The sequence below is a fragment of the Protopterus annectens genome, chromosome 17.part0 (genome assembly GCF_019279795.1).
Source record: "Protopterus annectens isolate FY-2018-M chromosome 17.part0, PAN1.0, whole genome shotgun sequence".
Taxonomy (NCBI): Eukaryota; Metazoa; Chordata; order Ceratodontiformes; family Protopteridae; genus Protopterus; species Protopterus annectens.
Window position 1 is genome coordinate 726,662,012 of NC_056751.1, and position 9,775 is coordinate 726,671,786.

Consider the following 9,775-nt stretch of genomic DNA (forward strand, 5'->3'; position numbering starts at 1 on the left):
AGGCCCCATGCAGGTAGTTGTGATCTTCTAGGAGGCCTTAAATTTTTGGCTCCTCTAAGATACTGCTTTAGTAAAGGATGAGAAAAGATTGGTGGCTCTGTATTGTAATGAGCCGAAATGGCAGAGGCATGGATTTTAATTGATGAAAAAGATAGGCCTTTGTCAAGCATCTCAGTTAAGTATTGTAATATCTGAGGAATATGTGGTTTTGCTGTATCAGTTCCCTGTGATTGATTCCAAGCACAGAATCTCTTCCATTTGTCAGCATAAGATTTTCTAGTACTAGGCCTTCTGGCTTCCAAAATGACACCCATCACAGCTTTACTGAGAGGTGTCGTTTGTATGATTACATGATTAGCCATGCTGCCAGGTTCAGAGTCTGTAGTTGATTGTGCAGGATCCGATTGTTTTGTTGGGACAGTAGTTGTGGTCTTTGAGGCAAGGTCCAAGCTGGGTATTGAGACAAGTTCCTTAGGATTGGGTACCAGTATTGGCGGGGCCAGTCCAGGGCAATTAATATCATCTTTGGTTTCTCTTGTCCGACTTTTAGGAGGACCTTGGGTAAAAGAGGCAGAGGAGGAAAGGCGTAAACTGATAGGTTTTTCCAACTGAAGGATAGGGCGTCCACTTTCCATGCATGTCTGTGATAAGTCCTTGTGCGGAATCTTTTCAATTGATAATTTTGAGGAGAGGCAAATAGATCTATATCTGGGCTCCCCCATTTATCTGTTATCATGCTGAAAACTTGTGGATTTAGTATCCACTCGTGAGGATCCATAAGGTTTCTGCTTAAATCATCTGACAGAGTGTTTTGTTTTCCTGGCAGGAATTGAGCTTGAAGATGTATTTGGTAGGTCAAAGCTGTGTCCCACAGTGCCATGGCTAATCTGCATAGGGGGTATGAGTGTGTGCCCCTTGCTTGTTTATATACCACATGACTGTGGTGTTGTCCGTCTTTATCAGTAGTTGTCCTGGATGAACTAAGTCCTTGAAGGCTGTAAGGGCATTTTGAACAGCTAGCATCTCCTTTCTGGTTGATATGTAGATGCAATTGTTTTGGTGCCCATATGCCCTGAATGCATCTTCCTGCCATGTGGGCCCCCCCCACGCATAATCTGATGCATCTGTTGTTAAGGTTTGGCTGGCTGGGGGTGGAGTGAAGGTCCATCCCATGTTCTGGTGACAGGCTTTTGCCCACCATCGAAACTCCTGTTGCAGGCAGGGAATGAGAGGAATCATTGTTTCCAGACTGTGTGAATGTTGACTCCATAAACTTTTTAAGTACCATTGAAGTTTCCTCATATGCAGTCTTGCATATGGAATTAGGAGGATGCAGGATGCCATGAAGCCCAGAGCCTGCAGAATTTGTCTTGCAGAAGACTGGGTTTTTGTTGCCATCAGTTTGAAGTAAGTAGTCAGTTGCCTTTGTTTGTCTGGCATGAGGTAAGTCATCTGGGCAGTTGTATTCAAGCTTGCACCCAGGAATGTTATCTTTTGAGAGGGTATCAGTTGTGATTTCTTTTCATTTATTGTGTACCCTAGGCATGTTAAAAGCCTTTTCACAAACACCAGGTGTCAAAGAAGAGTGTCCTTGTTCTCTGCTTGAATGAGACAATCGTCCAAGTAAGGATATATTTGTATACTTCTTTGTCTGCAAAATGCAATTACTGGTGCCAGGCACTTTTTAAAGACCCTGGGCACAGTAGATAAGCCAAAGGGCAGTGCAGAGAATTGGTAATGCATTAAGCCAGCCTTGAATCTGAGGTATCTTTTGCATGACTGTCTTATTGGGACATGCAGGTATGCCTCTTTTAGGTCTAAAGTCACCAGTCAAGCTTTCTTGCCCAGCATGGGCAGAAGCTACTGCAAAGTCAGCATCTTGAATTTTGGAATGTCCAGGTATGTGTTCAAAATCGATAGATCCAGTATTGACCGCCAGGCCTTGTCCTTTCTGGGTACCAAGAACAGTCTTGAGTAAAAACCTTGTCCTTTTTCCTGTTCTGGTACAGTCTGAATGGCCCCCATATCCATGAGGGACGTAACCTGTTTCTGTGCCTCTGCCCATTGATTTTTTGGCAGATTTGGCCAACCATTTGCCATTGGCAGAGTGTGGAAATGGAATCTGTATCCCTGTGATACGATGTTTAGTACCCATTTGTCCTGGGTTATTAACTGCCAATTTTGAGCAAAAAGTGCTAAGTTTCCCCCTATGGGTGCTGCCAAAAGATAAGTGCTTGGTGTAGGCAGAGGGAAGTCATTGGGATTGCTTTCTGTAGGTTTGCGCTTTATCTCCTCCAGATTTGGAGGTGGATGCGCTCCATTGCTTTGACCTGTATGAGTCTTGCGCCTGATATCTGGAACCCTTAGGGCGTCTGGATTTGCCCCTTTGTGCTCCATCTGACACCATAAAGGACCACTTTTTTGTAGGCCAGTGTCTACTGAATCTTGGTGGCTGCACTTGTAAGAAGTCTTTAACAGTTTGCATAGACTTAGCTTTGTCTTCCATTTTCTTTAAAACCTCTTCTGCCTTAATACCAAACAGAATCATGCTGTAAAGGTGCATCTAGCAATTTAGCTTTAACATAATCAGACAAATTTTGTTCTTTTAACCAGGCATGCCTCCTAATCACAGATCCAGTAACTGCGGCCCTGCAGGAGGCCTCTACAGAATCAAAACCACATTTCAAAGTACGCTTTCCAACTTGTTCAGCTGCATGCAATAATTCCTGCAATTCTTTATTGTCTGCACATTCTGAAATCAACATCATTTTCTGTTTCAGCAATCCCATAACATGTTGTTGGTACTTAAGCATATGAAATTGACAGTTTAAGGCCCTAATTACCAAGGTTGCAGATGTATAAACCTTTTTTTCCCATCTGTCCAGTGCCCTTGAATCTCTGTCAGAGGGGGGTGGAATTTTTTGCAGTTGAGGCCTTAACTCCCTTTGGACCCTGTGAAATAGTTTCAGGATCAGCAGCAGGGTTTCTAAATAAATATTTATGTGAGTCAAGAACCCTTGTAATATCCATCAGGCTTACTGGGAGCCAGAGGTATGGAGTCAGGGGTCAAGCTTGACCCCGAAAACACATCATCCACAATGTCTAAAACAGGGGGAATGGCTAAAGGCTTGTGCTGAGGGTGAAGAAGGAAATCCCTGAGTCTCTTTTTTGATTCTGAGAAGTCTTGACTCTCCCAGTGAAAATGCTCCCTCAAAGTATGCAAGGTTTCTCCAAATGAATAATCCTCAGGAGGAGATGCAGATGGAATAGACTCCTCAGCATCAGAATCCTCATAGCGAGGTAAAGATAATTCCTGATCAGAAGAGGAATCAGAAGAAATAGAAACCGGATCTGAAGATTCATAATCTGTGTCTTGCCTAGGCCTCTTTATCTGAATGGGGATGGGCACCCCTGATCATGGTAATGAGGTCTTCAGCCATTTTGATCATCTGTTTTTTTAGGCATAGAGGCCTGTGCATGTGGCTCAGGCGTCGTTTTTTTAGTTTTAGAAGTTGCTCTTGTCTTTGATTTTGCAGCTGTCGTCGGTTTGATATACAAATGTTGAGGTCTGAATACACCCTCAGAAGCCAGTGCCTGCTCAGTGGCTCCAGACCCTTCCAAGGGAGATACATCCATCGGTCCAATACCTTGAGTTTCTTGCGGCATGCCGGACTCCACGTGGGTGTCGGTAGAGGCATGCAACTCGAAGGTAGCGGGTATCAGGGGCTGCGAAAGCGCTTCATTGACTACCGGCGAACCGGTGACTGGCTTAGGAGAAGCTTCATTGTCGGTTTTGGATCTTGACTGCCTTTCTCTGTCCTTTTCTTTGCGTTTTTTATGTACTCCGGTAGTTGGATTGCTATCCGACGACATTTCTGGGTAGTTAAATCGGTTTCCAAAATACTTTGATGCAAAAATATACTGACGCTTAATAGTGCATTGGTTAAATCTAGCACAAAACCGACAGCCAGGAACATTGTGATCAGGGCCTAGGCAAGAAATACAGTATAAATGGAAATCCTTATGAGGTATTTGCTTCCCACATGTAATACAATTATTAACTTTTTCTGACATCAGTAAAAAGCAAGAAAAAATTTCCCCAACGGGGTACTTAGCTTTAGTGAAGACTTCGGTTCTGAAACCTCAAACTCGAATATTTCAGTAGTCGGCCGACCGACACTTGCGAAATGCTTCTGCTTCATGCACCACGCGGCAAGAAAAACTAAAGAAAATGGCGTTGGCTGCATGTTTTATACCCCTGATGACTTGACGTCATGGTAGAGAAGACAGCAACCGACGCAGGACCCAAGACTTTGGAATTCAGGTCGACTGGGAGCAACCTGCCAGCAGATTACCCAAATGTAATGACTGCAACAGTGAAACACGAAGAACATCCTGTAGTTAAATTAGATCCACAGGAGCATACCTGTTTATTGCATCCATTCCAGTATTAATTTAACTAAGATATGATGACAAAGATGAGAATAGTATAAACATACAAGCAACCACATAAATGATGCAGCACCCAATACTATTTACACTGGCAAAAAATAATTCAACAATGATAGCTATATTTTCTGAACCTATCTAAAGTCTCCTAATATCCCTGAAATCCCTTTTCTCATAAATCATTTGTAGACTAATTAACATCACTACTGGATAACATTGTTATGATCCTTGGCTTCTCGCAGAATGCTACGTAGCTACACAGGAGCTCAGTTCTGGTGGCCAAGTCAAAACCGCACACCATTTTCCACAACTCTTCTGCCATTCAGAGTGACACTAAATGTACACAAACATCTAAATCATCCTTCAGAACTCAGCATGGAAATGCACAACAACCACCCAGTGTCTAAAGATAAGAGGTCACTAGCATATACATCTTGAGGTAGAAGCTCACCAGTGTAGGGTTTAACCAAGACATCTGACTTTTGGTACCTTCCCAGGACGAGAAAAAAGAATGCTTCCCTGTTGTCCCCAACACTAAACATCTGTACAGCATTAGCAGTGATTTCGACAGTGGCATTCCCTGCAAATCGCCGTATCATTCACTTGTCTTTGACTGTTACCATAGCATCCCATCTATGTCTGTGGCTAGCACATGACACTGTATCAGCATTTGTTCCAAACAGAACCTGTGTATGAGTGAAGTCCAAATGCTAACAATTCTCTTCAAGCATACTACACTGGAACAGAAAAAAAAAAAAGAAAAAAAAAGAACTGCAGACAACCACAGTGTAGGTAGGCAGAGACAGACAACTTCTAAATGCAGTTCTACTACCACGCGGCTTCAGAATGACCTCATGTTTAACTGGACCCAGAAACATTTTCTGGGGCAGAAAAGTAACGGAGGTGCAACATGATACACAATGGCTCTCCTCTGAATCTGCAACATTCTACTAAGCATAACTTATAGCAAGTTTTTAATGCTAAAGAAACTATTACTTTGTTTACTTACAAACAGCTTGCCTTCATTACTACCGAATTCTATGAATTATATGAAACTTTAACATGTGCAATGGAATGCAGGGTCAATTTACAGACAGATGGTATTCATTATTACAAATTTCTATGACTTGTATACAAGTGTAATATGATGAATGAAATGCCTATTGTCTCTTCACCAGCCCAGTTATACGTTAGTAAATGAAAACCCAACCTAATTTTTGTTTTTATAAGGAATCTTTTTAAAACAGTCTTTGGTGCTAAATGAATATAGTTTCTGCATTTCCTATGCTTGCGCTCATATTCAGCTATGAGGATACTGTTCTCATGAATATCTGTCCGAATGCACAGCATGTCCAACAACCTCCCGCCCCACCTCCCTTCTCCAGTTAGGCTGCCATTCTACCCTGATAGCGTCCGATGCATTCTAAGTCATACAGCAACACTCACAATACTTGTAGCTGGCATGACCTTCACACAACACCCTGACTATAGCGGGGTACAAAAAAACTCAACTTACCTCTAGAAAAAATGCCTGATGGATCCTTCTTGTTTACACTCCAGCATGGCCAATGGAGGAAGATGTTTAACCAGAATATTCTGCCGATTCTCAGTGGTTAGCTGAGGCAAACAGAAGAAAAGAAAATGGAATCAAATGAAAATATACTCACAAAAAGAAAAAATGTACTATTTTATTAAAATCAAATTCTTTAGTCAAATAAAAAAATATAGACAAATGCATGGAAAAGAAATAAATAATGCTACACATGCAACATGTGAACATACCAAAAACAAACAAAAAAAAAACACAGTTGAGATGGTTTAAATCTGTAAATTAAACTGCAAACACTGAAAAAAGTATCTTGTAAACTGAAAAAGTCTCCAGAAAAAAACAGTTGTACAATGCCCCTGCTCATTTCTCAGTCTTACAGCCACCAGTTGTAAAAGGGAGGGCAGAATATATTAAATGGCAAGGTACGCAATCTATACTCTCAAAAACAAATAGTCTCAAAACTAATAAACAGTGGTGTTGTGGTTACAGTTTCTGTCTACACCTGGTCATCCAGTTCAATTCTCAGCTGGAGTGGATTCTGTGCAGAGTTTGCCTGTCCTCTGTTTTCATCAGGGTTTTACCAAGTGCCACAGTTCAGTTCTCTCCCGCATTCAGAAGCGCACTATAGTGGACTGGCAATACTCCAAACTGTCTGCTGATGTACCTGGCCATATACTGCATGCATTGTGCATGTCTCTCCTCTCTGTGAAACGCTGGCATCCTAAATGGGATTAGATCCTCTGGCTTGTGCCCAGTGAGTACATCTCAAAATGAATGAAAAGTATTTATTCATTTGTTTATTAACAGGGATAGAACACTAAGATGGACCATTTTCAGGTTCAGACCAGGTATACATAAGTATCCGCAGTAGTGGTGCTGCGGTAGCGTTGTCGCCTCACAGCAAAACATTGTCGCGTTCGATTCTCAGCCACAGTGTCTTCCGTGTGGAGGCATGCGTGAATGGGCGTGCCTTCGTTGAAGGTTGTGCATCAGGGCTGGTAACTCGGCACGTAAAAATCCACTACCAAACATTAGAGGACCGGAGTTCCACTGTGGCAACCCTTAACCGGGATAAGCCGAAAGAAACAACCAGGTATACATAAGTGACAAAAATAGAGGTAGCATAGAATAAATTCCAAAACATTGAGTATATTATATTATAGACAGATATATGTACTGAAAGATAACATTCAACATTATACAGCTTGCATATAATAACAGTCTTACAGTTGATCAGAACAGCAATGGATCATCACTCGATACGGAGTAACATAAATAGTGATGACGTTCCTGGCAAACAGCAACGGATCATCACTCGATGCGGAGTAACAAATAGTGATGATGCTCTTGGCGAACAGCAACGGCTCATCACTTGATGCGGAGTAACATAAATAGTGATGATGCTCCTGGCACACAGCAACAGATCATCACTCGATGTGGAGTAACATAAATAGTGATGATGCTCCTGGCGAACAGCAACGGATTATCACTCGATGCGAAGCAACATAAACAGTGATGATGCTCCTGGCACACAGCAACAGATTATCACTCTATGTGGAGTAACATAAATAGTGATGATACTCCTGGCAAAAGCTGGGGCCTTGGTGTACAGTATGTGAGAGTGACATTTGGTCATAGTGGACAGTGCATTGTGATTAGTTATTCTTGGTTTGTACTGTGTGCGAATGACATTTAGTCATAGTGGACAGTGTGTGGTGACTAGTTATCCTTGGTTTACAGGTTTATAGTATGTGAGAATGGCATTTAGTCGTAGAGGACAGTGTTGTGACTAGTTATCCTTGGTTTATTGTACGTGAGAATGACATTTAGTTGGAGTTTCTTTCCTGAATGTGGGGAAGAAAAGTGTGTCATTTATCTGCTTTGGTATGAATTCCCAGATTTTGGGTCCTAAGATGGAGAAGGTGTCATCTTTTAGTTTTAGTTGCACGTGTGTGGGCTGAAGAAGGAGGGGGCACTGAGGTTGTAAGCTTCCATATGGATGAGTTTGAAGATCATGGACCCAAAGATGATGGTAATTCTCTGTGGGATGGGAAGCCATTTGTTTTTGATGAAGGTATCTCTTCTGGGGGAGAGGATTAAAAATCTGGAGATGGTTCCAATGTTTGGACTACAGAAGACAGGTTCTTTTTTGGAAGTGAAGGCTGTTAAGTGTAGTGTGTACTCCAGTTCTGGAAGGAGGACTCCATTGCTGGTATTAGCTCTGCCTTGGAGAGAAAGGAAATGCACATTTTTTTCTTACCCAATAAGTTCAAATATTTCCAATTACACTAGGAGTTGTTTACTGTAATGTTCCTGTTGGATACCCTCCTTGGTTCAGGTAAAGTACGTTTTAGTCTAGCCAGGAAATGAGGATAGAGATCTGCTTGAAGGAGGTTAGAGATACTGGAGGGGTAGGGGCGTGATCTATAAATTACTATATCATCTGCACAGAGGAGAATGAGTAAGTTCTTGGGGTCTAATAGAAGGCTGTTAATGTATAATGGGAAGAGGACCGGAGATAATGTCCCACAAGGCTCTATACTATCTGTTTTTTGAGGGGGGGGGGCAGAAGGGAAGTAGTGGTTCTAGGTTGCACAAAAATTACCTACCAGATAGAAAGTTGGAGAACCATTTGGTAAATTATTTGCAAATTGCTACACTGAGGATAGACAGAGTCAACACGTAGTAGTCCCCTGTATTGAAGGCCTTGGTCAGGTCACTGAAAATAGCTCCTATGATGTTGTCTTTTCCTATGTTTAGAAAAACATCATCGATTAGAATGCAGATTATGGACATCCTGCTTCTTCAAGACTAGAATTCATGCTGACTCAGTGATAAGATTGGAGGGTAGGTAGTAAGTTAATTGTAGGTTATTTTTTCTAGAATTTTACTTAAAGTTGGAAAGATTTACATGGGTCTAAAGTTAATGGCTGTGGAAAGGTTGTTGACTTTACAAATGTGTCTAACCTTGAGTATATCCCATTGCTTAGGCAGGTGCTACAGAAAGGGGTAAGAATGTGATCTTTACAGAGAGAGATTAAATCAAGGGTGAAGGCCATCACTTCTGGGAGAAGCATCTGAGGGGAGGCTACTGATTTTGGCAATGGTCTTTTTAATGACAACTTTAAAGTGAAAAAATAAATGTGAGTCACCAGGTTTGTCATATTTGAAATTTGCATTGCTGTTCATGGAGGAGTTAATATTTGGGACAGTAGAGAATTCGACCGAAGTGTCTTCTGGAGCAAGAGGTCCAGATGAGGTGGGAATAATAGCACTGTGCACTAGATCTTTTGATGAGGATCTACCAGTGATGTCAACAAGGTTCCAGAATTTATCTGGATTATACAGACCCCGACCCCATGTGCAAAAAATGGGAAAAGGGGTTGAGGATGGATGGATGCAGAGTTCTATGCTGTGAAGAGGTGTGGATGTTTACGTCACTAAGTAGCTTTTTGGAAAGGTTTCTTAGGTGACTGCAGTGTATCCAGTTTTCTTGGGATGAAGTTTGTTTCCAAGTGGCCTAGGCTATGTATCTGGTTTTGTATGAATGGTGGGGCTAGTATCCCTGCAAAGGCCAAGGCTCGTCTCTGGGAAGGCCAACCAAACCTGAAAAGTGAGTGTACTTGAAAACACTTGCAAGTATCATTTTTCATGGGACCAAACTAAATGCAGAAATATAACAGTCGATGAATATGTACATCTGACTGCAAATGCACTAAGCCAAAATCTTGCGTAGCTCAAGTGTGTGTTTGTGGGTTGGGAGGTTGTTCCGTTTAT

The 9,775-nt window shown here is 41.9% G+C and overlaps 1 protein-coding gene across 1 annotated transcript in view; it reads right to left on the bottom strand.

Annotated features, from left to right (window-relative positions):
- Positions 1 to 6,060, bottom strand: part of VANGL2 (VANGL planar cell polarity protein 2) — a 405,349-nt gene extending 399,289 nt beyond the window's left edge. The window contains exon 1 of the mRNA XM_044058935.1: positions 5,966 to 6,060. The gene's annotated coding sequence lies outside the window, so the exon portion shown is untranslated. The remainder of the gene's footprint in view (positions 1 to 5,965) is intronic.
- Positions 6,061 to 9,775: the final 3,715 nt, after the last annotated feature.